Here is a 27865-nt window from a genome sequence, read left to right on the forward strand (position 1 = left end):
AACAGTTTGCACCCACACAGAAACACAAAGTGAAACATACTGTTTGAGTACTAGTTATAGCATTAAATCACAATGTATAGCACATTAAGGACAGAGATCCCACATGAGGAGCAAGTGCACAGTGACTTCTGTTGTTGATCCAACAAATTGACACTCTAGTTTATGGCACCAGTAACCACCCTAGGCTCCCGTCATGAGTTGCCAAGGCTATGGAAGCCTTCCAAGTTTGCTGACTCTGATCATATTTAGACAAAGTCATAATCAAAGTGGAAGTTCTCTTCTCCCTTCAGAGAAAGGCACCTCCCTCTTTTTTTTTTTAAGAGAAGGGGTTTATTGGGGAACACCCAACAGACCGGAAAGCTGAGTCCAGCCAAGACTGGGAGAAAAGTCACTCTTCTTTTGTAGGTAGAGGGGTTTGTCTGTAGAGAAATTTTGAACAATTAAACAGCATTAAGTGGGGAAGAGGACCATCAGTACACACAGGTTGGGAGTAGAGCCATTGGTGGTAGAGTAGAGGTTATGATTACAAAGGAATGAGGCCCAAGTGTGCTAGACAGGGTCTAGAACAAAGGACAGAGTCATTATTAGAGGAGCTAAGAAAGTTGCTGTCTAAGCTACAATTAAGTTTTCTGATTGAGAGGCAAATAGAACCTGACAGAAGGGGCTTGATAATAATCTGGCCTTGTAAGTTAAGAGGTCCAGACCTATCTATCTCTTCACATGGGGTACATCCTAAGGGAGGTGTGAACCTCCTAGGGGAAGGCACTTTGTTGACTTTCATTACTTAGCTGGCCTGGGAGGAGAGCTGGCCAGGTAAAGGCAGGTGGCATCTCTGACAAGAAATTTATAGTTCTGCCTGCATTGTTGCTGACCCTATTTGGCCGTCTCCTCAGCTGCAGTGGTCACTTTGGAAGTTGGGCTGAGTGAAGGGCTTTTCAGCTTAGAGCCAATAAGATCTGTGGCTCTGACCTGGGCATCCTTCGACTCCAGGGCAGGTCCATTTCCAGTGATCCAACTCTTGGCAGAGCTGCCAGGGCTCTTCACAAGCTGACTTCTGCTGAAGCCCAGGCTTACCACATTGAAAGCCACTGCAGTGGACTGGCCTGTTGGGTCTCTTTGAGGGCAGATCACTGTACAGAACAGCCATTAATAGGCCTGCCACCCATTGCTTCTGATGCCTAGCTTTCTTTTCCTCCTGGTTTGTGTTAAAGCAGACCAGAGGATGCAAGTCAAGGGAGTGCCCAAGTCCCATCTCTAATCTTCGGTGGGCTAAACTACAAGTCTATAGTCACAGGCATGTTCTGTAGTAGTTTTTCTAAGGTAGACAATGTCCATGAGGAAAACTATATTCTCACTTTAAAACTTTCTTTCCCTTTGTTCTGAGAGGGAGGTCTTTCTTGTTTACTGTTTACTTCGCTGATGGCGAAGTAAATCTAGCTAAGAAATTATAATTTAAGCTCTTATTTTGGCTATGCTATTACAGAAAAATGTTAGCCATCTCTTTTATAACGTCTAAAGATTGAATTGTGCATCCTACAGATTCCTTCATAATAGAAATAGTTTCCTACCTTGAAGAGAATAGAGAAATGAGAGAACAAGTTGGGCTTAGAATAGAGAAATGAGGGAGCAAGTCCTGGATTGCTTACTGACAATAGCAATATCACATGAAAAATTAGCAGTTTCAACCATTAGATAACAACTTAAGAAAACATTTACCAGAAGGTCCAATGCCTTCTATAAATTTTAAGAATCATGTATTTGAAAACACCTCTTAAATATCTAATATGGTTTAGTTTGTTTAACCAGTAAACTTAAGCACAGACATATAAAATGTTTTTAGTTTCTTTCTACCAACAAGTTTAAAATATATGATATGAAGATTCAGGTCACATGAATTAAAACATATCTTTGATTAATTTTAGCAGCTTAAATTTATGGACAATCTTATCTATAAGCCAATTAAAATAAAACTCTTAATAAAATTTTCCCATGTGGACATACAATATGTACACACATATAACCTAACATAATAGACCAATATAGCAATTTTAATAATAGCTTTTTGTAAATTGCCAATTGATTTGAATTGCTTTTTGTTTTTAGAAAGCTCAGTCAACCATAATTTCTCTCAGTTGGTACTGTTAATACATTATTGGATTCATCTGTTTACAGAGCCATCCCAAAGTACTGAATACAATAGAAGTGGCTGGAAAAAGTCCATAGGAACCTATAGGAGGACAGCTAAACACAGAACCAACAATGCTTTAGTTTTATGAGCAGCAAATCATATATAACTGTGGATGACAAAAGATTTTAAGTTGCCATGTTTAAAATTATAAACTCATCAACCAACAAGAGGCACTTGCTTACTTCACAGTATTTTTGAAAGCACATGTAGGCTTTTACAAGTATTTAACCCTTTAGGCCTCTGGGACTTTCTCATTAAGATAACTATCATGACTAGTAACACAATTAGGATAACATTTTAAATAAGGTAACACAAATTTTAGCCTGAGCTTTTTTTCATTTCTGTTGGCATGGTATATCTTTTTCCAGCCTTTCACTTTCAGTCTGTGTGCATCTTTGTTGGAAATATGTGTTTCTTGTAAACAGCAAATAGATGGGTTTTGTTCCTTAACCCAATCAGCCAATCTGTGTCTTTTAACTGGACAGTTCAGGTCATTAACGTTCAATGTGACTATTGATAAGTAGTAACTTTGCCCTGCCATTTGCCAAAGATATTTTCTTTCTTTCTTTCTTTCTTTCTTTCTTTCTTTCTTTCTTTCTTTGGACAGGCAGAGTGGACAGTGAGAGAGAGAGACAGAGAGAAAGGTCTTCCTTTGCCATTGGTTCACCCTCCAATGGCTGCCACGGCCAGCACATTGCACCCATCTGAAGGCAGGAGCCAGGTGCTTCTCCTGGTCTCCCACGCAGGTGCAGGGCCCAAGCACTTGGGCCATCCTTCACTGCACTTCCGGGCCATAGCAGAGAGCTGGACTGGAAGAGGGGCAACCGGGACTAGAACCTGGTGTGCCGCTGCCGCAAGGCGGAGGATTAGCCTGTTGAGCCACAGCACCAGCCTCAAGATATTTTCTAATATATACTTTGAGCTTCCTGTGATCTTTTGCTGTGAGGTTTCCTTCCTTTACCTTCTTTCATACTGATGACTGTGTTTCTGTGTGTAACACATCTTTAAGCATCTTTTTGCAGGGCTGGACGAGTGGCGACAAATTTTTTCAATTTCTGTTTGCTATGAAAGGTCTTTATTTCACCTTCATTCACAAATGAGAGCTTTGCAGGATATGATATTCTGGGCTGGCAGTTTTTCTGTCTTAGTACTTGGGCTATGTCTCGCCATTCCCTTCTAGCTTGTAGGGTTTCTGATGAGAAGTCTGCTGTGAGTCTAATTGGAGATCCTCTGAGAGTAATCTGATGTTTCTCTCTTGCACATTTTAGAATCTTTTCTTTATGCTTCACTGTGGTGAGTTTGATTACTACGTGTCGTGGTGAGGATCTCTTTTGGTCACGTTTACTAGGGGTTCTATGAGCTTCCTGTACTAGGATGTCTATCCTTCTCCAAACTCGGGAAGTTCTCTGCAAGTATCTCACTAAAAAGGCCTTCTAATCCTTTGTCTCTCTCTCCATGCCTTCAGGAACTCCTGGAACCTGAATGTTGGGTTTTTTAATAGTATCCTGTAGATTCCCAACAATATTTTTTAGAGTTCTAATTTCCTCTTCCTTTCTTTGGTTTGACTGTATGCTTTCCTGTGCTCTGTCTTCTAAGTCCAATATTCTCTCTTCTGTTTCACTGACTCTGTTTTTAAGGCTCTCTAATGTGTCATTTGATCTATTGAGTTCTTCATTTCATTTTGATTTCTCTTCACTATCACACTTTCCTGTTCTACTAGTTTCTGCATTTCATTTTGATTCCTCCTTAAGATTTCATTTTATCGAAGAAGATTTTCTATCCTGTCCAGTAAGGAATTCCGTAGCTCAAGCATTTGTTTTTGAACACTTCTAATTGTTCTTGTCATAAATTTTTTGAAATCCATCTTGCATTTCTTCCATCTCATCATCTTCATAATCTTGGCTTGGGGTGTCTTTGTTCATTTGGGGGTGTCATAATGTCATCCTTGTTCTTGTTTTCTTGGTTTTTGCATTTGTTGCTTGGCATTGTAGAGATATTCTTTGGATTCTCCTTCCCTCACTGTGGTGTTTTTTCTTGTTATACTATGACTGTATTAAGTGGACTGTCTGCTTTTGATGGAGCCTTAGAGGCTTGAAATGGGTGTGGCCTGAGAGTTATGTTTGGTTCCTCAGGGTTAAGGGTGTGCCAAAGGTGACACTCCCAGGTTAGGTGTGGTAAATCTCTCTTTCTTTTTTTGATTCAAAAGGGAAGTAATTCCACACAGCTGAGTGGAATTGGAGGTAGTTAGCAGGTGAATGATATACCCACAGGAGCCAGAGATTGGAAGCTCTTTCCCAATGACCACACAGGGAATCTGTGCTGCCCTCAGTGTGGGCTCAGATTCTCCTGCAGTCTCCCACTGGGTTGCCAAGGTTACTGAATTGTAGCATCTCTGGAGAGTACTCATGTGAATTCCATGAGTTCTCTCCCCCACCGTCTTTTTTCACAGTCTCAGTTCACCAGCACTACACATTCACTAGGTCCTAATCTCCTGTTATTTCACACCCCCCACCCCCCGAGTCAGGTGCAGACCTGAGGTCGCCCCGCTTATGACGTATGTCCAAAATGGCGCCTGCTCTTTGTCTTGCTCGCCTTTGAGAGGTGAGCGGAGAGAGAGAAACTCATGTCTGTATCAGTTACTTTTTTTTTTCCTCTCTCTTCTAGTTAGCCAGGTGAACTTTTCCCCACGGGGTTTCAAGCCTCGTTCCCTCTAGTCTCCTCTTTCTGCTTGCCTGCGGGTGTCTTGGGCTACTGAGGTTCGGCTCACCTCGCATTCCAGCACTGGTGTGTTGATTCCGCCACTGGTGTCCCTAATCGTGGGCTCCCATGCACTCCACGCAGGTCCACTGTGAATTACTAGTTCTGGAAGAGTTTCCTCTGCTGTTTCTTCCCCTACTCTTCCTTGAACCTGCAGTATCTCCACTTTTATTATATTGTCTCTCCCCAGACTATCAGTGTGCTCCCTTCCTATTCTGCCATCTTGCCGCTCTCTTCAAGGGCATATTTAGAGCATGGGTAACAGTCACAGACAGTTGCGAGGTAACAGGCTGCCCACACAACCAATGCCTTGAGTGCTGTCGAGCTATGCAGAAATTGGCTACATAAGCTAGAATAGTACCTTCCTAATCTAATCTTTACCAGAAGCCCCAAGTTCAAAGCAGACCCTTTTTTTTTTGACAGGCAGAGTGGACAATGAGAGAGACAGAGAGAAAGGTCTTCCTTTTGCCGTTGGTTCACCCTCCAATGGCTGCCTTGGTAGGCGCGCCGCAGCCGGTGCACCGCGCTGATCCGATGGCAGGAGCCAGGTGCTTCTCCTGGTCTCCCATGGGGTGCAGGGCCCAAGCACTTAGGCCATCCTCCACTGCACTCCCTGGCCACAGCAGAGAGCTGGCCTGGAAGAGGGGCAACCGGGACAGGATCGGTGCCCCGACCGGGACTAGAACCCGGTGTGCCGGCGCCGCAAGGCAGAGGATTAGCCTAGTGAGCCGCGGCACCGGCCCAAAGCAGACCCTTTTTAAAATGTATTCCCTCTTTGCAGTTCTTTTTGTAATTCTTTAAGTTCTTTATTGCACTTATTTAAAGGGTCACTTAGAACTATTCTACAGTTTTAACATCCTAACCATCATAGTGTTTGTAGCATATAGTGAATTAAAGCTTTATTAACATCTGTCTTTATTCTAGTGGGAAGTACATACCAGAGAGCCTGTTGCCTTTTAATTCTTTGCAACAAACAGCTCAACCTTGCATAAAGCATTAATCCTTTCTCCTACACTAACATTCTGTTTGATTAAAATTCTACAAAGCAATGGACATTTTGGAGGTTATGAAACTAAGTGCTCTTCCCTAAAATTAGGAATACAGAGGCCGGCGCCGCGGATCACTAGGCTAATCCTCCGCCTGAGGTGCCAGCACACCAGGTTCTAGTCCCGGTCGGGGCGCCGGATTCTGTCCTGGTTGCTCCTCTCCCAGGCCAGCTCTCTGCTGTGGCCCGGGAGTGCAGTGGAGGATGGCCCAAGTGCTTGGGCCCTACACCTGCGTGGGAGACCAGGAGAAGCACCTGGCTCCTGGCTTTGGATCAGCGCAATGCTCTGTCCACAGCGGCCATTGGAGGGTGAACCAACGGCAAAAAGGAAGACCTTTCTCTCTCTCTCTCTCTCTCTCTCTCACTGTTCACTGCCTGTCAAAAAAAAAAAAAGGAATACAGCAATCATTAGGACCACCAGGAAGCTCCAACTTGCTTATGCAGAGTGTAGTACCCACCAAACCTAAAACCAACAAGAGCACCACAGCTGTCCTTCTCATGCCTTGCTGAGACAGACCTTCTGCTGTGACCTTCTCAGCCATCCAAAGTTGCCTTGGCCTCATGAGTGCACAATAGAAATGCCAGATTACTCTCAGAGGATATCCAATTAACTAACAGCAGAATTCTCAATAGAAATCCTATGGGCTAGGAGAGAATGGTGAGATATAATTCAAGTTTTTTTTTTTAAGATTTAGTTTATTTATTTGAAAGAGTTACAGAGAGAGGTAGATACAGAGAGAGAGGTCTTCCATCCATTAGTTGACTCCCCAGATGGCTGCAATGGCCGGAGCTGTGCCCATCTGAAGCCAGGAGCTTCATCCAGGTCTCCCACGCGGGTGCAGGGGCCCAGGCCCTTGGTCACCTGCTGCTGCTTCCTCAGGTGCATTAGTGGGCAGCTGGATGTGAAGTGGAGCAACCAGGACTCAAACCGTGAGATGCAGGTACTGCAGGCAGTGGCTGAACCAGCTGCACCACAGCGCCAGCCCCTCGTTCCTCACTGTTGATCTGTTTAGATTTTCTGTGGCCTCTCCATGCAATCTTGGCATACTGAAGGAGCCCAGACACACACTCACTTCCTGTAGGCGTTCTAATCTGTATGGTCACGGTGCTCTCCACTTGCTCAGGATCATGGGTATTGCTGTGGTGTCACCTGTAAAGTGTCCTGTTTCGTCTCCAATTTCACGTAATAGGGTTTTCTTTGATGGTCTAACTAAAGGTTTCTGATTTGTTTATCATCTGAGAGTTGACTGATTTTTCAATTCACCGATATTTTGTGGTTTTAATTCGATTGTATTTCTCCTCTGATATTCTTTCGTTCTTTAGCTAGCAGAATGCCTGGCTTGCATTCTTCTTCTGTTCTGAGTCTTTGAGTTGCACTGTTAGGTCATTTATTCGAGATTTTTATAAATTTATTTCTATAAACTTGTCTCTTTATACAAATGAATTAGACTCTAGCAAATTAAAATTTGGATATGGTTTGACATGTATTTGATATGTTGTATTTTTTTATTGAGCTCAACAAAGTTGTTGAATTTCCTTTCTAATTTGGTCACCGACCCATTGGTGGCTGAGGCCTGCTGTCCAATTTCTGTGCGACTGGATATTCTTGTTGTCGACGTCTGGTTTTCCTGTTGTGGTCTGAGAGACGTGAGTTGATTTTACCTTCTAGAATGTGCTGAGACTTGATCTGGGGCCTGGCCTGTGGCCTCCCCCGGAGCGTGGCTGCTGTGCTACAGACTGTGTCCTCTGTAGCCGTCGGGCTGAGGGTCCTGTGAAGTTCTGTTAGCTCCGTCTGCTCGAGAGGAGAATTTCCCATTGCCATGAGCACCCGCTCATCTGTGTCTGAGTGATCTCGTTGCTGAGTGATACTTTAGTGGATCTGTTCCTTCCGTTGGGCCTGACACTTGCGTTCTGTGGCGGGGTGGTCTGGTGTTGGGTGCACTCTCATCGACGATCGGCGTCTGCTCTTCTTGGTGTGCTCCTTATGTCAGCATGCAGTCACCTTGTTTGTACATTTTTACAGGTTCTGGCCTACTATTTGTTTCTTGTGTGACGACAGCTCCTCCTGCTCACCTTTGGTTTGATGGTTGAAGAACACCTTCTCCTAGACCCTCACAGCCGGGCCCCGAGTGCGCGTTTCCTGCAGGGGGCTGCCCTGGGATCTTCTGTGGTTCCTGTGGTTACGACTTGGCTGGCCGGTGTCTAGGATTAGGGACTGGAGTGCTTTCTCATTGAAGGTTATTTCTAGCAGATTCAAACATCTAACTGGGTTGTTTCCCCCACAGAGCTGTGTGTTCTTTGACCCTTCCCGCCCCTCTGTGAACAGTCTCTGGGATGCTGGTGCTCAGAGCGACACACGTCATCCTTCCATCTCTCTCGTTCGCATGTTTGCTTCACCAGGGAGCTCTGTGTTCCTGATGGCAGCCGCTGCCCAGTTATTTCTGCACGGGGAACCCATAGGCAGTGCAGCAGTGATGAATTCCCTCAGTCTTTAAAAAAAGTCACCCCATTTTCTGCTGGTCTGTAAGTTTTCTGATGAGATCTGTTGTGAGTCTAATGAGAATTCCCTTACACTGTGACGACACATTTTTCTATCTTTACAATTCTATGTTGCTCTTTGATTTTAGGCAGTTAGAATTTCATATGCCTTGGAAAAGGTCTTCTGTGGGGCTGGGCGCTGTGGCATAGCAGATAAAGCCGCCGCCTGCAATACCAACATCCCATATGGGCACCGGTTGAATCCCAGCTGTCCACTTCGGATCCAGCTCCCTACTAATGTGCCAAGGAGGACAGTGGAGGATGGCCAAAGACCTTGGGCCCGTGCCACATACATGGGAGACCCTGAAGAAGCTCCTGGTTCCTGGCTTTGGACCAGCCCAGCTCTGGCTATTGAGGCCATTTGGGGAGTGACCCAGCAGATGGAAGATCTCTGTCTCTGTGTATCTCTGTCTCTGTCTCTCGATCTGTGAACTCTGCCTTTCAAATAAATAAATATATCTTTTAAAAAACACTGTCAAAAACATTTTTTTAAAAATGTTTTTTATGATTGAGGCTATTTGAAAACCCTGTAGCTTCTATGTCTGAATGTCCATGAGTCTTTTCATTTTTTAAAGATTTATTTATTGAGGGGCTGGTACTGTGGCATATTGGGTAAAGCCACTGCCTGTAGTGCCTTCATCCCATATGGGCACCGGTTTGAGTCCTGACTGCTCGACTTCTGATCCACTCCCTGCTAATGTGCCTGGGAAAGCAGTAGAAGATGGTCCAAGTCCTGGGGCCACTACACCCATGAAGAAGACCCAAAGGCGCTCCTGGCTTCAGAGCAGCGCAGCTCTGGCCGTTGCAGCCAGTTGGGGAGTGAACCGGTGGATGGAACCTCTCTCTCTCTCTCTCTCATTCTCGGCCTCTCCTGCTCTCTCTGTGTAACTCTGACTTTCAAATAAATAAACTGGTGCCCATAAGGGACGCCAGCACTGCAGGCGGTGGCTTTACCAGCTATGGCACAGCACCGGCCCCTGTGCACCTTTTGAAGCCTGGGAAGTTGTCAGCGGTAACTTCAGTAGCTGTGTCCCCAGGGCCTTTTATCTACTCTTCTCCTTCAAGAACCCTGAACGGCAGTACTGCTCACCTACTGACACCCCACAGGCCTCAGCATGTCTTCCCTCTTCAAACTCATCTTCACCTTTTGTCTGCTAGCTGGTTTCTTTCTTTCTTTCTTTCTTTCTTTCTTTCTTTCTTTCTTTCTTTTCTTTCTTTTCTTTCTTTTCTTTCTTTTCTTTCTTTTCTTTCTTTTCTTTCTTTTCTTTCTTTCTTTTCTTTCTTTCTTTCTTTCCAGGCAGAGTTAGAGAGAGAGAGACAGAGAGAAAGGTCTTCCTTCCATTGGTTCACCCCCTAAATGGCCACTGCGGCCTGCATGCAGCGCCGAGCCAAAGCCAGGAGCCAGGTGCTTCCTCTTGGTCTCCCATGTGGGTGCAGGGCCCAAGCACCTGGGCCATCCTCCACTGCCTTCCCGGGCCACAGCAGGGAGCTGGACTGGAAGAGGAGCAACCGGGACAGAATCCGGCGCCCTGACGGGGACTAGAACCCGGGGTGCTGGTGCCACAGGCGGAGGATTAGCCCAGTGAGCCGTGGCGGCGGCCTGCTAGCTGGTTTCAAAAGGAGTTTCTTCTCCTTTGATCTAGTCTGCTACTTAGCTCTCAACGGTCTCTCTCATCTCATCGACTCCTGTCTTCAGCTCGAGTATTTCCACTTGGCTGTTCTTTTTACAAATGATTTCTGTTTCCATTGGAGTTCCCATTCAGATCATGAATTGCTTGCATCCGATGGCCTCTCTTATTGTCTTGCACATCGCCCTAAGGACATATATTTAATTCCTTTTAAGGGATTTCATCCACTTGTGTTGAGGTCTGTCTCTGGAGGACTGTGCTCCTCTGTAGGTCTGCTTCCTGCTCTGTACCTATGTGACGCCGACACACCCCTCACTTCCGCGGTGCCTGTGGGGCTTGCCATGCTGGTGGTGGTGGTAGTCTCACTTACCTCCTTGGGTGGTGTGCTGCTTGGTTCCGAGTGAGCCCAGCCGTCCGGCGTCCGTCTGGGTTCCTCAGATGGGACCAGCGTCGATGTCCACAATGCCTCTGAGTGCCTTCCTGCCCTAGCATCAGGTGTCGACGGGTGCAGTGTGACTTTGCAGTGAACATGGGCTTCCAGAGGTGCATGATGGCAGGCCTCCAGGGCGTGCCTGGAGATGGACTCGCTGCGCTGTGACACCTGGGACACGCATCACGGAACGGCAGGGTGAGAAGGCGAGCCAGCGCTTCTGACAGCTGCCGCCGAAGTTCCCCCATGGCCCCATCCACTGAGCACTCAGGACAAAAGGGTAATGATGGTGGCCGCCACGATGCCGCAGTGGCTGGCCTGGGGAGGCAGCGCTCAGGCCCTGGGTGGGCAGGACTGGTGTCCCTGGGGCTTATGGCCACTGCGATCCCAGAGCTGTAGCTCAGGATTACAGGCCGATTGCATAGCAAGAGGCTGAGTCCTAGGGACTGGGGTGACCATGGTCCTACACCATCTCCATCCTGCGCCCAGCTCTCTCAAGGGAAGGGACTCAGATGTCGCAGTCGAAGGTTTTCCAGTTCAGGAAGAGATGATCTGGTACCAGCACATTGCAGAAGCTCAAGACGGAGGCCAGTCAGCTCTCACATCTGGGGGCCTCCCAGCTGGCCACATCAGCCTGTCCCCCCAGAGGAACCCGCACTCACCTGACACACACCCCTGGCCTGGCTCAGGGCAGCAGTGACCCCAGCAAACGCCTGAGGCACAGCAGACGTTCTGAACACCATCCTCTCTGAGTGCCCAGCGAAGATGCAGGCAAATTCCCTCCGAGTATCTGCATCGACAGTCAGCCGAGGGCTTAAGGCAGACGGGAAAATGGTGGGCCCAGCCAGGGCACCGGGACTGGTCCGCCTCCTGTGGCCATGCTGAGGCCAAGCATGCAGACTCAGGATCCTCAGTGAAGGCCCCCAGAGACTAAGCTCGGACCCGCGGCCACCCAGCATCAGAGGAGAGGAGGGGCTGGGAGAGGGGGCCTGTGAGGGCTACAGCCGCCCTGGCACACACTTGTCTGCGCCTCGTCTTCCAGATTGCGTGCCACAAAACCAGATTTACTGAAAGTCAAGTTAATTTCTTTTCTTTTTACAAAGCTGTATTTCAAAGGCAAAGCTACAGAGAACAGAGACAGAGAGGGATCTTGCACCCGCTGGTTCACTCCCCAAATGGCCACAATGGCCGATCCTGGGCCAGGCTGAGGACAAGAGCCTGGAGCTTCTGAGTTTCCCACAGTGGCGGCCAGGCCCAGGGGCTCGGGACATCTTCCACTGCTTTCCCAGGCACATACGTGGGGAGGCAGATGGGCAGTGGAGCATCCGGGACTCGAACCAGTGCCCATAAGGGATGCTGGCGCTGCAGGTGGCTGCGTGACCTGGTGGGCCACAGGGCCGGCCTTTAGGAATGTCCTCTGCAGAGGTGATTTCTACGGTAGGCCTGGAGGGACAATGGAGTGACCGTGTGATCCCACACCTAGGCCAAACACCACCGGAAGGGGTCCTGAGCTGTCCTGGTGCTGCTGAGTGTGGCAAATAGTACCAGAAACCGGTGCTGAAGGGGACGTGCCCTCCACCGGGACTCACAGTTCCCAGCAGACGGACGCTGACCCAAACAAACGTGCCACACACAGCCAGAGGCCCAAGAGCCATTCGCCCACCTGGAGCAAAAGCAGAACCAAAATATCAACCGGAATGCTCTCTCCCTTCTCCGCGGCTGCCGGACTTTTCCTTCCGCTCCTGACTGCCTCCTGGGTCATGACGTCACCGTCCCAGTCAGGGGCTCAGGCGCTGATGGTCAATGGCTCTTCTTCCTCTGTGATCCGGACTGGCTTGGGTCATGAGAGTTTCCCGGCGTCTTGAAGGCTTTGTAAAATTTTCTGTTGCCAGTACCGAGTCCTGACTGATCATGATACCTGCCTCTTTGTGATGCTTGAGTGATTACCTTAACTCTATCGGATCTGGTCCACAGCTTTGGGTAAAACGCCCAGGTTAAATGCATTGCATTGTAAGGTTATAAAAAGACACCCAATTTATGTTGTCTTCATGTCACTCTTTTCTAGATAGAGTTGTTTTATAAAAAATGGGGGTACAAAGAAATCACATCTGACGTTTTAGCTGAGACCACCATTGTTCAGGCAGAGCCATTTCTCTGCAGTATGACTTTCCTCTTGGTTCTGTTGTTTCACCTGACCATTAAGGATTTTTAGGTCTAGACTGTATGCACTTGAGAACCTTGTGCAAATAGTTGTATAGAAATTCGACTGAAGATACATGGCCATCAACTGAGCACGTTATATAGAAGGTACAAGCTTGCAAAGCCTCATTTTACTGGTGCAGCAGCTGTGTGTCAGTGTAAATTGCTCCTATGTTCCTTGTGTATCTCTAAACTCTGGACAGGATAATGTCACAGACCGTTTTCACAGAACCAAGAGGAAAGTCATACTGCAGAGGAATGGCTCTGCCTGAACAATGGTGGTCTCAGCTAAAACGTCAGATGTGATTTCTTTGTCCCCTTATATTCTTTGGATGTGGTTATGCCATTGATAGGCTTGCAGGTGAAGAACTGAAGATGACTGGTGCTGGATAGAGGAGCCTTATTTTTTTATTATGGCAGCTTTGCTATTTTTGTAACATGGTGATTGAGTTGAACACAATCAAAGTACAGTGGTAACTGATCTCCCCTTCCTGAATGAGTGAGCAGATGATTTAATATTGATGTCAGCATCCTTGACCTGCCAAGCGAGCAATGTTTGGTTACTGCTTCTGTTTGAAATGATGCTGTGTTTTGGTTGTGGTTCAAAGCTTCAAAGCACTGTTTGGCATTTCCTTTCTTCTATGAAGCTCTCACCATTTACATGTGGCAGATCTGGTAAAATACTAGTTAGGTTGAATCTTGCTTGCCTCCACTCCGTCATCTTTGTATGAATCGAATTTTCACGTGTGCCCCCCCCCCCCCTTTTTAACGGTTTTTTAGCTGATGTTCTTGAAGAGCAGTGAGTACCTAGAACTGTGCCACTAATGAAAGGAAATCTCATCAAAGAAGGTACATTTCTTTACAGAGCTGTGTCATACCATCCTTTGGGCACTCTGCTGGGAAAGTAGAATCAAGTCTCAAATAATGCCTTTTAATTGTATCCTCTAGTATTTAGATGTAGGACAGTACTGTATCATACCTCTGTGAATGTAAAATATCTTGTACCTGCTTCATGATACGTAGTAGTGACTGTGCTTTATCAGAGCTGTTTTTAATGATGTTATTCTAGAATGTTTTCTTTCCAGATGATTGAGAAGCTAATTAAAAAAAATGGTGCCAGGTACCACGACAGTAACAAAACTTTGCTGTTTTCGGGGTTTTGTTTTTTTACCTTTTTTCTTTTCTTTTTTTTTTTAATGGAGTGTGCTAGATGTCTCTATAATTTTGTTCAAATGACTGCAGAACCTGGAAAAGCTGTTGCTGCTATTGATACATAACATACTGCTATTACTGGTCTTTATATATATATATATATATATATATATATACATATATATAATTGAATTTTTGGAAACTTTAGCTGTGCTGTCAACTTTGAGAAAAGTATCCCAGTTTACCGTGTTGAGTTGGCATTGTACAGAAATTAACAGCCATATTGGTCTAGAAACGTTAAACTTAATTTTTTTCCATTTGTACAGGGGTAACGCACTGTATTAAATATGTAAGGTCTTATCTACGTGGGTTTGATTACAGAACTAATAAAGTATTCTCTAAATGATGAAAAAAAATGGGGGTAAATTCTGCAAGTTTTTGTATTCTTACACCAAAGCGAGCAAATACAGATTGGTTCAGAAAATGTTAACCCAAACACCCTTCAGTTCAGTCGGATTATGTGTATCTGATGAGATGCTTTCAACTTGTTTTTTTCTTTATAATAATTTAGATATTCATGGGGCTGGCACTGTGGCATACTGGGTAAAGCCGCCGCCTGCAATGCCGGGTCCCATATGGGTGTTGGTTCCTGTCCCAGCTGCTCCTCTTCCAGGCCAGCTCTCTGCTATGGCCTGGGAAGCAGTGGAAGATGTCCCAAGTCCTTGGGCCCCTGCACCCGCATGGTAGACCAGGATGAAGCTCCTGGCTCCTGGCTTCAGATTGACTCACCTCTGTCCATTGTGGCCAATTGGGAATGAACCAGTGGATAGGAGACCTCTATCTCTGTCTCTCTCTGCCTCTTCTCCTCTCTCTGTATAACTCTTAACTTTCAAATAAATAAATCTTTAAAAAAAGATGAAGATATTTTCATATTGTTAACAATAGCCTAACGCCTGTGTTTGCTGTTTTGGAGGTGTTATCCTTATCACTTATGTAAAAAACATGGAAATATAATTTTGGCCTTAAAATATTTCAGATAATGGCATGGTATTCATCAATATCTCAGTGTCTTCAGTCATCCAGGCATCATTGCTAAGTAAAACTTGGGTAAAGGCACATAAAAACATGGATGTGTGCACTTGTAGAATCTTAAATCCTATAAAGAATTGCCTCTCAGCCTTTTGGCTAAGATCAAGTGTGAAATTCTATAAGGGAGACTGGGTTTGTTACCACAGATTTTCAGAACTTGTCCATGCATGACGATTCAAGATGGCCTGAAAGTAACTAAAGGCTTGAAAAAGCTGCAAAACATGTGAGCGAGTCATACAGTGTTGGAGAGGAATGCATCTTGGAAGAAGTTTCTGTGTGCTAAAATTGATTATGATTTTAAAATAGTGTACAGAATTTTCTTCCAGTTGAGTGTTAATCCCAAAGTTACACTGACCTAAGATTGAAGCCTGATCTGTTACAGCAATGAGGTTTTTGAAAATGTATGTTAATATCTTAGTCAATATCTATAAACAGTCTTAAAATCTGGTCTACAATTGGTAAGATCACTCTAAATAGATGAATGTTATTTCACAGTGTTTACAAATTCCATTTTGCCCAGATACTTTCAGTTCTCTTGGCACCTTTAACAGACTTTCTGAACATCAGGGTTCTGAATTCTTTGGACTTTGATATGTCCAGAGGGGCCCTGGGAATGTCAGAGGATGTATTTCTCATCTTGTAGAGATAATAACCCGTTGGGCTGTTGGGATGATGCAGCCAAGATGTGCAATGATGCTAAACTTCAGGTAAGAGCATGTTTCTTTTTCCCAGCTGCCCCCGTCTCTGGCTCACAGGCCAGATTCTTCAAAGGGGGACTGACACAGTCCCAGTCAGCTAACACTGAAGCCAGGCATTGCCAGTTCAAATTGTGGATCAAGGGGGTCCAGACAACACAGAGAAAGTATTCGAAAAGAGACCTGGAGACGATGGAGACGGTTATGTGCAGATCTAGAGACCTGGGTTCCAGGACCCAAGAAAGCTCTAGTGTGCATAGTGAAAACCCAGAAGCCCAAAAACTTACTACATAAATGCAAAAACTCACTTTTGAGTTATGTGGTAAGTGCTAGTATAAACTTATGGGTTACATGGTAATGCTAATTAAACCTGGCAACCCAGGCCCATAACCCACTGGCTACCTGGTAAAAGTCTGGAAGCCTAAGGATGTCAGAGATGTCTGCCACAACTTCTCCTCTAAGTCAGGCTATTCAGTAAGCACTGGTTAAATGCCAGTTAAATCTGAAAGCCAAGGAAATCAGGCTAAGCAATCAGAAAGATCGCATTCGCTGCTCATTTCTCTTTTCTCTTCCAGAAGGGAAGTTGACTGTTCTGCAGGACTCTCCACTGTGATGTACAGTTTGATCCCCAGATCCTATAAAAGGGATGACTGACCTTTTTTGTAATAATTCCTGGCAAGTAGCATAGCAAGAAAGTGAGAGATTAAACTATGAAATAATGTTACAGCTAGATTGATTTTTCTGTGTGCATCGTAAGTGGACAGAGCTCTCCTTTTAAAACAAATGGAGAGGTGTGGCCGGCACTGTGGCTTACTTGGTTAATCCTCTGGCTGCAGCGCTGGCATCCCATATGGGCGCCGGGTTCTAGTTCCAGTTGCTTCTCTTCCAGTCCAGCTCTCTGCTGTGGCCTGGGAGGGCAGTGGAGGATGGCCCAAGTGCTTGGGCCCCTGTACCCACATGGGAGACCAGGAGGGAGCATCTGGCTCCTGGCTTCAGATCAGCATAGCTCCGGCCATAGCGGCCATTTGATGTGTGAACCAATGGAAGGAAGACCTTTCTCTCTGTCTCTCTCAGTAACTCTGTCAAATTAAAAAAAAATGGAGGGGGAAATAGGAAGTTTCACTGATGACCTCAAAGTATATAGACAGGTCACCATATTCGATCTTACATTAAAGGTCCTAGTTCTCCTCATGGGCACTGTCTTAACTCACAGGGAAATACTAAGTGTTTGAGTTTGCCCATGACCGCAGCTTTCTAGCTCACCCTGACGATATTAAGAGAAATCTTCAAAAATTAGGGATGGGACTGAGCACCCCCTTGAATGACATCATAGAGGCTACCTGCATGGTCTAGTTTATTATAGATCGGGAGAACGAGGAGCAAGCTAGGCAGAAGAATCGAGGTAAGGGGAGGCACAGGCCAATCAATGGCTGCTTTACACGGTGATCTGCCATCAAGGATCCCAGCAAGGCCAGTCCACCTCCAAATGGTACCTGTTTTTGATATGAGGAGCAGGGCAGTGGGAAAGCAGGTGTCGTGAGAGGAACAGGCTTCTGAAGAGTCCTGTCAGCTCTGCCAAGAGCCAGGCCACTGGAACCTGACCGCCCTGGGGTTGAAGGGCTCCTGGGTCAGAAGAGCAGACCCTGTTAGCCTCCAGCTAAGAAGCCCTTCATCCCGCCCAGCTTCCAGAGTAATCACTGCTACTGAGGGGATGGCCCACGGGTCAGTGACACTGCAGGGAAAACCACAAGATTCCATCTAGACAGCTGCCAATTCTGTACTGGCCTCCTGCTCAGACCAGTGCTCCTAGTCCAGCCACGTAACGGGAGCCAATGGGGTGCCTTCTAATGTCTCTTCCAATACCCCATGGGTAGGTCTGGGCCTCACACATACCTGGCCAGGCCTTAAGGCCCACCCTCCTGTCAGTTCTATTTGACTTTAAATGAGTTAAAGGGGGGGGGGCTTAGCATAGCTAGTCTGCCAGCACATTAATTATTTAGGCCTTGTCCTCACCCCTCGGGAGAGAGGACCAGCCCGAGAGAGAGGAGACAGGCCATGCAGCAAATTCCTAGTTCTGAACACAGTCCCGGCATTTCCCTAACAGGTTACAAATTCCTAGATACAGGGAAATAGCAAAGTTCCTAAATCCGGCTCTCAACAGGGAGCCAAAGTATAGCCCCTTCCTTTGGGAAACAAAACACAGCTTTCATCCATTGAAAAGCTGCCATGACCAGGCCCCCAGAATAGGATTGCTACACTCAGTCCTTCAAAAAAAAAAAAAAAAAAAAAAAAAGGCCCTGGACCTGCTCACTGCTGCCCAGGAGAGTGTCTGCTCCAAAAATGTTTGTGGGTCAGAAGAGATGTGTACAAATCATGTTCCTCCTTTCTTGGACAAGGCCAGACAACTCCAGGTCCAGGCTAAACAAGGCTAGAAAATCTGGCCTGGCTTCTGCTCATGGAATCCTGGCCATTGCCCATCCACGGTAACATGGCTTTTGCACTTGTCCTGCGTCTCTTTAGACTACTGTGTTGTAGTGCCCTTGGTTTGCCTCTAACAGAATACAACCCACCCAGCCTGCCTGTCAGACAGAATGACCAGTCCCCTGCACAGGGCTGGGCCATCTTTGCGAGCCACCCTCGGATCCTGTCCACCCGGTCTGACGGCTGCCCAGCCCCATTAACCCTGCTACCTTGTTGAGCACGCTACCTTGTTGAGCATGGTTCTTGTCGCACGTCTGAATTCTTTCTTGGGTGAAGACAAGAACCTAGCCCATCCATCTCCACTAACACTAGGGGCCCCACGGAAGGGCCACGCAGAGACTCAAGTGCGCCACGGCAGGTGGCCTTGTCTTGGGCCACTTGTAGCCGGGCGTGGCCGGCTACGTCCAGTTCCTTCTGGAACCGCCCCCCAAGTGCAGGGCCACCGTCGCGCGTCCCCTCTGCCCAGGCCCTGGACAGATTGCGGAGGGCACCAAGCCCCGCGGGAAGCAAAGCCGGGGGGCGGGGCGGCCCCTCCGAGGGGCCGCGTGGTCACGCCCGCACCTGTTGGGGCTGGGCACTGGCTGCAGCGGCCTGACCACACTGGGGGACCCCTGCGGGGGAAACGGGGCGGGGGGGCAGCGGCTAGGCTCCGCGTGGGGCGGCGGAGTCCCCCGGAACCTCCGGGCCAAGCCCGAGTCCCCAGGCCGGAGCGGCTCAGGGCGCCGCTTCCAGAGCGAACGGTCGCAGCCCAGGCAGCTAGGGCACGCCGCCGGCCGGCCTCCTCCGCGGCTGCGCAGGGGGGGGAAGGGGCTGGACTTCCGGGCAGAGAGCGAATCAGCTTCCGACTGCCCGCGCAGGGGCGGGGGCGACGCACTGAGTGACGTGGGTCCTCACCAACCTGCGTCCTAGCCGGCCAGGGGCGGTTCCCGAGGGCGGGGCTGCTGGGACACCCCCCGAGAAGAGGCGCGCCCTGCCCTGAGGCTTCTAGAACCTTCCGGGCCTGCTGAGGCGCTGAGCGGCCGAGGTGACGCGCGCCTTTCCGCTCGGTATTTTTGGCTCAGTGTCCCTGAAGGAACCTGGCGAGGAGGAGTGTGGGGTCGGGGGCGGGCGCAGCGTCCTGGTGGTGAGAGGCGACGAGGCCGTGGAAGGGAAGGTTCCAGACAGGCGGGTGTGAGGCTGGCGTTGGAGGCCCAGTGGCTGCAGGCGCCGGGGCGGACCCGCGGACAGCTGAGGCGGCTGCTGTGCCCCAGGGCCTGGTGGGTGTGTGCCGGCCCGACTCCGTGGCTGACCTGGACCCCCGCCTCACATCCCGGAGCGCTGGAGCCAGCCTTCCGCGGGGAGCCCCCTCCCCCGGGGGTCCCGGAGGCCCTCCCCCTCCCTCGGCGAAGCCCCCTCCCCCGGGGGTCCCGGAGCCCTCCCCCTCCTCCCCTGAGCCCCTCCCCTGAGCCCCTCCCCCGGGGGTCCCAGAGCCCTCCCCCTCCTCCCCCTGAGTCCCCTCCCCCGGGGTCCCCAGAGCCCTCTCCCTCCCTCGGGGAGCCCCCTCCCCCGGGGTCCCAGAGCCCTCCGCCCTCCTCCCCTGAGTCCCCCTCCCCCGGGGTCCCCAGAGCCCTCCCCCTCCTCCCCCTGAGCCTCCTCCCCCCTCCCTTTCCCGGAGCCCTCCTCCTCCTCCCTCCCCTGAAACCCCTCCCCCCGGGGTCCCCGGAGCCCTCCCCCTTTCTCCCCCGAGCCCCCCTCCCCCCTATCCTTCCCGGAGCCCCTCCCATCCTCCCCCTGAGCCCCCTCCCCCAGGGTCCCCGGAGCCCTCCCCCTCCTCCCTGAGTCCCCTTCCCCGGGCTCCCGGAGCCCTCCCCCATCCTCCTCCCTCCTGAGCCGCCCTCCCCCGGGTTCCCGGGAGGGCCCTCCCATCCTCCCCTGAGCCCCCTCACCCTGGGGTCCCCGGAGCCCTCCCCCTCCTCCCCTGAGCCCCCTCCCCCCTGGCTCCCGGAGCTCTCCCCTCCCCCCGTCCCGCACCAACGTGCCCCCTCCCAACGGCGTCCCTGGAGCCCTCCACCCCTCGCCCTGCCCGCACCCTCTGTTCTCTTGTGGAATTACGCGGGGCGGGCGCCGCTGGTGACAAAGTGATGTTTTCTGGCGTGGGTCCTGAGTGACGTCAGCGTCGGGAATGCGCCCTGAGTTCCAGGGCCCCCAGGCCCCTGGGGCGCAGCTGCAGTGCGTGGGCCCACAGCTCTGCTCTCCCAATGCGCCCAGCTCGCTGTCAGGGGCCCTGTGGCCAGCAGAGGCAGCCTGAGGGCGGGCGCGCCGTCAGCCTGTGGCCCTGACGTCCTTCTAGCGCCCGCGACACAACTGCGGGCCGCTCTGTCCTCTCTCCCGGAACCTGTGCTCAGGGCGTGTGCTGGACTCGCGTCCTGGCTGGTGGCTCCCTCCAGGTCGTTCTTTCCCACCCTTGGCTGTTTTAAAGAGAGGGGGTTCAAGCCCAGCTCAGCCAGGGGGGTTTTTGAAACCACTCGTTCCAGGAATTGGACATCTGCTGTGGAAGAGTGCTTCCCCAGTGCCCTGCAGCGTCCAGGGGAGGTCTGAGGGGTTTCAATAGAAAGAGCCGTCCTGCTGTAGGAATAAACAGAGAGCCCTGTCTGCTGACAGCAGGTCAAGCCCCACAGTGTTGGACGGTCACTGCTGCCCAGGAGTCGACTTGGTCTTGAGCCCTATAAAGACCTGAGGTCCCATCTGGGCTGTTTGCCTATCTCGGGACAGGGTTGCTAGCAGTGAGGTGGGTGTGAATATTGTGTTCTAGGTTCTTGCCTTCTCACCTAGAGAAGCCTTCTATGCACAGGCACATAGAAGATGCCCAAGAGAACAAGTTGATTTAAAAAGTGAGAGGGTAAACACACGTGAGCGCGAGCTGCTCACAGAGAGATCCCTGTCAGTGTGCAGAGGGCCGGTAGGAGACCAGGGGTGCAGGAGGGGAAGCAGAGGGAGAGAGCACCCCAGAACCTCCTCCAGTAGTGTTCTCTGGTGGACGAGAGCTCTCGCCTCAGCTATTGGCCTCTTTTGTGAGGTTGGGGGGGGGGTCACTCTGTGGGCATAAAGCCACCTGGGAGTTGCGTGATACCTCTGTAAAAGTCCATGTAGACCTCAAAATGCCTGGCATCTCTCCCAACTCCTACCCAAGTGCCTTATGGTGGAGATGCACCCTGGGAAAGGGGGCATTATGATTGACAAGTAGGAGGGCACACTGGGCAGAGGGTAGTGGCTTGTGACTTTCGGCTCTGTGATCCTCACCTAGCTCCCTGCCTATCCTATCCCGTATCAGCAGGAGAGAGATACAGCAAGTTGTCCTACCCTGTGCCCACCCTGGCAGTTCCTAAGCTGGCTAGGACAGGTGTTGGGGGATGGATCTTTCTTGTTGAATATTTGTGGTTAGGGAACCAGCAGAGATTGGTTATTGAGGGCCATGTACAAAAGGTGAAATCCCAGTCCAGTTACTGGGGAAGTGTCACTGGGGAAGCTGTGATGTTCTTGTCTTCACACAAGAAAGAATGCAGGTGTGAGACAGAGAGCGGAGTGATAAGGCTTTATTGGGGACAGATCATCTATCAGAATGGAAGGGAAGGAGAGAGAGAGAGAGAGAGTGCGGGCGAGCACCCAGTCACTGGGACTGGGGAGAGTGAGGTTGCATGGTTGATGGAGAGAACACACCTGGGCAGGCCAGGCAGGAGAGCAGAGGGCTGAGCGCAAAGTCTGTTTGGACTCCCTAGGTTTTTAAGGGAATCTGTTTACCCACCTCCAGGACAAAGGACAGAGAGTCCTGGCGGAAGGGTTTGTTGGGTGAAAATTAGCAAATTCCTCCCCAGATTTGCTGGCCTGGGCAGAGTAGGGGGGCTTCCCTTAGGGCATCTGAGAAGGTTTCAGTGCCCCCTGTTATCAGGTCAGGTAGCCCATTTGGTCCTGAGTAGGGAGAATTCTCCTGGGAGCTTTCCCTGGGGGGGAAGGGCTGGGACCACCTGGGAAGTCATCAGGGTCTGGGCAGGACTTTGAAGTGGGAGATGCTGGGCTTCTGGGGTTTCCCAGTAGGTGCTGGGCTTCAAGCCCTTCTCACACACACATAGGCTAAATTTCTGACTTCCTCACAACTTGAGCAGGAAAAAAGTGTCCTTTTGCACTTCTTTGTTTTTCTTTCAGTTAGTCATAGCTACCTGAGGGAGGGCAGCCACACACAACGTCCCCCCCCCCCCCCCGCAGACAGAAGCTGGGGATGAGGGAGAGAGCTGATGTCCTCATTACCCCTGGCTTCACACACCAGCACCACAGAGCATAGGTTGTGTCTAGTAAAAAGCCATGGAGGATGGGCCCACACTGTAACTGCATAGTGTAAGTGTTACTAGTGAATGTCAGGGTTCTTGTCTTCACGCAAGAAAGAATTCAGGCGTGAGACAGAGCAAGGTTTATTAGGGAAGGGACATTCGTAAGGATGGAGGGGCACCTCTTCAGACAGGACCTGAGAGAGAATGCCCAGTCACTCAGACTGGGGAGGGGGCAGGAGTGAGATTACATGGTTGAGTGGGGAGATTATACCTGGGCAGGCAGGCGGGCAGCTCAGCAGAGAGGCAGAGGGCTGAGCACGAAGTCTGGTTGAGGCCGGGGTGGGGGGGGTGGGGGGGTTAAGGAGATGAGTCTTTGTCTTCACACATCTCCTCCTGAAACAAAGGATTTTATGGATGTAAATATTAAGAAGCTCCTATCTAAGTTTTCCCCTGAAGATGTCAGACAGGAGGAAGCCTAGCTGGCTTTATCCTGAGTTTAGAGGAAGGGTGAGCAGGACCCCCTAGAGAATGGGGATCCGGAGCTGGGTGTTTGAGATGCAGATACTGGGCTGCATCTGGGAGATTGTGGAAGATTTGTCAGGCAGAAGGGACAGGGACCCCCACCTGGCAGGTTATTGGGTAGAAGGGGCAGGGCAGTATGGGAACACTGGGCTGCCCCTGAAACATTATCAGAATGACTTTGAGATGCAGATGCATATGCTGGACATAGATGTCTTCTCTTTAGGCCTTTATGTCACACACACATAAGCTCATACCTGACTTCCTACCTAACATAAGCAAGGGGTTGCAGAACAGGGAGGAAACAGAATATGAGCTCACAGCCAAAACATACTTACTCAAGAGGTGAGTGACCAGCTGCCAGCATGCACACAGACTGAACAGGTGGCAGAGGGCCCAGTCCTCCAGGGGGCTGGGCCTTATAAATCTTAGGGTGGGCTAAGGGTCAGGGGTTGGGGGCAGTAGGTGGAGGTGAGTTTTTCCATACAGGTTTTTCAAGATTTCCTGGGCTTTTAAACCTGGACAAGAGTGCATGCGGTGGTATGGGGCACAGGACAGGGCTTGGGGCCGAGCTGGTCTCTTGGAAGAAGGCAGGGGTAAGGAAGGGGTAAAATGGAGTTTTATCTACTTTCAGGCAGTGAGCTAAAATGGATGAGGCTTGTTATGAGGAGTCAGACAGGTTAATAGGCAGTGGTCCTGGAGGAAATGCTTGCTTTCCCCAAAAGTCACTTTTAGAAGGTGAAAAATGCCTGCTCCATTTCTTAGGAATTTTTAGTTTTACCATGAGAATGAGCTTGTGGTTTACTGTAAAAACGAGTTACCTATCCTACCCCTCCACAAAGTAAGATTACAGATCAGGTCTTCTGATGGGTTTTGTTCTTGCCTTGTAACTGAATGTCAAGCTAGTTGCCAAGTTTTTTTCTTCCCCAAAATTGTTCTTAAAAACCCCACTACCACTAGCCCCCTTTGATTTTTGCCTCTCTTGGAGCCCCCTTCCAGGCCCCTCTGACTAGAGGTCTCCGACTTAAATAAATCCTATGTTTAAATGCATCCTGCTTTTCTCTTTGCCTTGTCTGTTAGGAAATTTCTTCTTCAATGTTAGACTGAGGTAATGATCTTCTCTCTGCCTTCATTTCACCTGTGACAGTTGTGTCCTTTTTTATTGCTAGCAGAGATGAGTGTGTGGGGTTTTGTCTTCCAGCAAGAAAGGATTCAGGCATGAGATAGAGAACAGTGGTAAGCAAGGTAGCAACGTTTAATGGGTTAGGGAATCTGTCAGAATGGATGGGACAGAATGCGAGAGAGAGTGCCCAGTCACCCAGGCCAGGGACAGCAGGGCCACATGGTTAAATGGAGAGAGTATACTGGGCAGGACAGGTGGGCAGCTCAGCAGACAGTTGAGTGCTGAGCCACAATCTTTGTTCAGGTTGGGATTTTTAAGGGGATAGGCTCAATTCTTCCCACCAAAGGCGTTTGCTGAGTACAGTTAAAATTCCTCCCCAGGTTTTACTACCCAGTCCCGCTGTCAGCCTGGAGCCCACGTGGTGCTGGGCAGAGGAGCCTCCACTAGGATGCCTGCTTGGGAGGAAGGGTATGATCGTTTTTATTGCTGCGTGTTGTCAGGCCAGGTGACCCATGTGGTGCTGAGAAGAGAGAATTTTCCTGGGGAGCTCTACTGGGGGAAGGGCTGAGACCATCTGGAAAGTTACCAGGGTCTGGGCAGGATTTTGCAGTGTGATTACTAGGCTCATTTCAAGGTGGGCTTCTGTGTGCTGTTTTCCTCAGGCCCCTCTCACATACACATAGGCTAATTTCTAGCTTCCTACATAACACTGTCACATAGGATATCAGAATTTTGCATCATTGTATAACCCTGTGAGCAGAGATTGATGGGGTAGGTTCTTGTCTTCATGCAAAAAAGATGTGAGATAGAGAAGTGCTAAGCAAGGTAGCAAGATTTATTGGGGTAGGGCATCTGACAGTGGATGGAACAGAATCTGAGAGGGAGTGTGTCTGGTTACTCAGATGGGGATAGCAATGTCACATGGTTAAATGGAGAGAATATACTGGACAGGACAGGTGGGCAGCTCAGCAGAGAGCTAAGAGCTGAGAGTGCAGTCTGTATTCATACTGGGGCTTATAAGGGAAAGGAGTCCAGCATCATTTCTCCTCTCCCCTCCCCAGAACAGAAGGTTTGCTGAGTGTGAATTAGGTGGAATTCCTCCCAAGGTTTCACTACTCAGTGCTGTCAGACAGGGGAGCCCACCTGGCAGAGGAGCCGCCCCTAGGGTGCCTACCTTGGAGGAGAGATGAGATGGTTTTATTGCTCAGTGTTACCAGGGCAGATACTCATCTAGTGCTGAGGAGAGAGGACTCACTGTGGGGAACCGCAGGCTGGCCACCTGTGGGAACCTCCTCTACATGGTTTGCAGCACTCGGTCGACCACAAGGCCTATGAAAACAACCAGGTGAAACAGATGAAACAGAATGGACTCTGCATAAACAACTAGGAAGAACCAGGTGAAACAGATGAACTTTCGAGAGAACCGCTATTGGCTGTGGAGCGCATGCTCCACGGGACTTGGGATATAAAGGGACATTGGGATCTGGGCGGGCCAGCCACTGCCACTGCAGCTGCCCCCTCCTCCTCTTTTCTCCTCTCCCCACTTTCCTTCTGTCCCCATGAGTAAAGTTCCTTGAGAACCAAGAAAGAGTGAAAGTTCCTTGAGAACCGATGAACAGTGACCGTGTCGTGACTGTGTTGGACCCTTGCTGGCGAGGGTCCAACAACTCTTCCTGGAGCGCTTTCCTTGGGGGGGAGGGCTGAGACCATCTGCAAAGTTATCAGGGTCCAGGTATGACTGAAGTGTAAAATCCTGGGCTGCTTCCAAGTGAGCTTCTGTAGATGCTTTGTCTTCCACAGGCCCTGCTCACACACATAGGCTAATTTCTAAATTCCTATCTAAGAACCCCACATGTATTTGACACAATTTAAATTAACTAAGTTATGAGACCTCTCATTGGAGAGTTCCAGGGATCCAATTGGAAGGCTGAAGGTCAAAGAGTAAGTTTAGAGTTCTGTGTGTAGAAGAACTGTCAGAGGCATAAACCATTTTGTTGTCAGAAAACTAGTTGAGATGAGTCCAGGCAGTGAAATTGTCAGCTTTGAAATGAACTAATTGTGTCCCATTTTACCAAGGTCTTGGAATAAACAATTTGTGTCCCTGTGGCCTAGCAGGTCCTAACAGCTGTTTCATTCTCATCTATGCATCTCCTTCCCAACTCTTTTCCTTCCCTTGTTCTAGGACTCTTGTTACCTAGACATTTACCCCAGAAATTGTCCTTGTGTTTTGTGATTTCATCTTTCGTTAGTCTGTTTTTTATTCTCTTAAGTGGAGAGGAAGGGAGGAAGAAAGGGAAAGAGGGGAGAGAGAGAGGTAGGTATAATTGTTGCCGGAGAAGCAAAGGGTCCTTGTTTTCACCCAAGAAAGAATTCAGGCATGAGACAGAGAGTAGTGGAAAGCAAAATAGCAAGGTTTATTAGGGTAGGGACATCTGTAAGAACGGACGGGCACCTCTCCAGACAGGACCTGAGAGAGAGTGTGCAGTTCACATTTAGGCTGGGGATTTTAAGGGGATGGGTCTTGCCTTCCTGCCTTTTTCCTCCCCTGCTCCTTCTCCTCTGGAACAAAGGACTTGTTGGGTGTAATACACAATATTCCTTTCTGAGTTTTTTCACTGAAGTTATCAAACAGGGAAAGCCTGGCTGGCATCACCCTGCCTTAGAGGAAGGATGTTTATCAGGCCAGGTAGAAGGGTCAGGACTCCCTGGAAGGTCATCAGGATCCAGGCAGGACTTTGAAGTGCAGATACTGGGCTGCACCTGGAAGGTTATCAGGATGACTTTGAGATGTGGATGCTGGACCACTGTAGATGTCGGTTCCTCAGGCCTTTGTCACACAAACATAAGCTCATTTCTGACTTCTTACTTAACATAAGAGGGCAGGGGGAGGGCATTTAGTTTGCTCCCCAAAGACCCATGAAAGCTGAGACTGGGCCACACTGGAAGGAATTCAAGTGAGGTCTCCCAAATCAGGGGCAGGGACCCACCTCCTTGGGCCATCATCACTGCCTTTCAGGATGTACACTGGCAGGAAGAGGAGTCAGGAAGCCATGCTGGGAATCAAACTGTGCTCTTGGATGGGGGCATGGGCATCTGAACTGGAGTCTTCGCTGCAGTTAGTCAGATGCTGCTTTTTTTCTAGAACATCCATTTGTTTCTTCTTTTTTTAAAAAATTTTTATTTTATTTATTTGAAAGTCAGAGTTACAGAGAGAGGTAGAGACAGAAAGAGGTCTTCCATCAACTGGTTCACTCCCCAGATGGCTGCAATGGCCAGAATTGTGCCGATCCAAAGCCAGGAGACAAGTGCTTCCTCCAGGTCTCCCATGCAGGTCCAGGGGCACAAGGACTTGGCACATCTTCCACTGCTATCCCAGGCCATGGCAGAGAGCTGGATCAGAAGAGGAGCAGCCGGGACTAGAACCAGCACCTATATGGGATGCCAGTGCTTCAGGACAGGGCTTGAACCTGCTGCACCACAGCGCTGGCCCCCGTCATCACTTCTTGAAGTGTCAATTTCACTTCTACAGATTTTGTTTTAGATGCTCTATTAGTTCTCACAGATCAGAGAGAACATATGGTATTTGTCCCTTATTTGGCTTATTTCACTAAATATGATGTTTTACAGATTCATCCATTTTGTGGCAAATGACTTAATTTCATTTTTTATTTATTTTTTTTTACTACTGTGTAGTACCCATAGTTTCTTTATCCAGTCTTC

At 49.2% G+C, this 27865-nt stretch overlaps 1 protein-coding gene across 2 annotated transcripts in view; it reads left to right on the top strand.

The window, feature by feature from the left end:
• The window catches only part of GML (glycosylphosphatidylinositol anchored molecule like), a 60832-nt gene that overhangs the window by 12633 nt on the left and 20334 nt on the right, over nucleotides 1-27865 (top strand). The window contains exon 1 of one of the 2 annotated variants that reach the window (XM_062187927.1): nucleotides 19172-19226. The exons of the other annotated variant lie outside the window; for it this stretch is intronic. The gene's annotated coding sequence lies outside the window, so the exon portion shown is untranslated. Of the gene's footprint in view, nucleotides 1-19171; nucleotides 19227-27865 lie in introns of those variants that run through there. 2 annotated transcript variants of the gene reach the window in all.

This window comes from Lepus europaeus, chromosome 4 (assembly GCF_033115175.1).
Source record: "Lepus europaeus isolate LE1 chromosome 4, mLepTim1.pri, whole genome shotgun sequence".
NCBI classification, from domain to species: domain Eukaryota; kingdom Metazoa; phylum Chordata; class Mammalia; order Lagomorpha; family Leporidae; genus Lepus; species Lepus europaeus.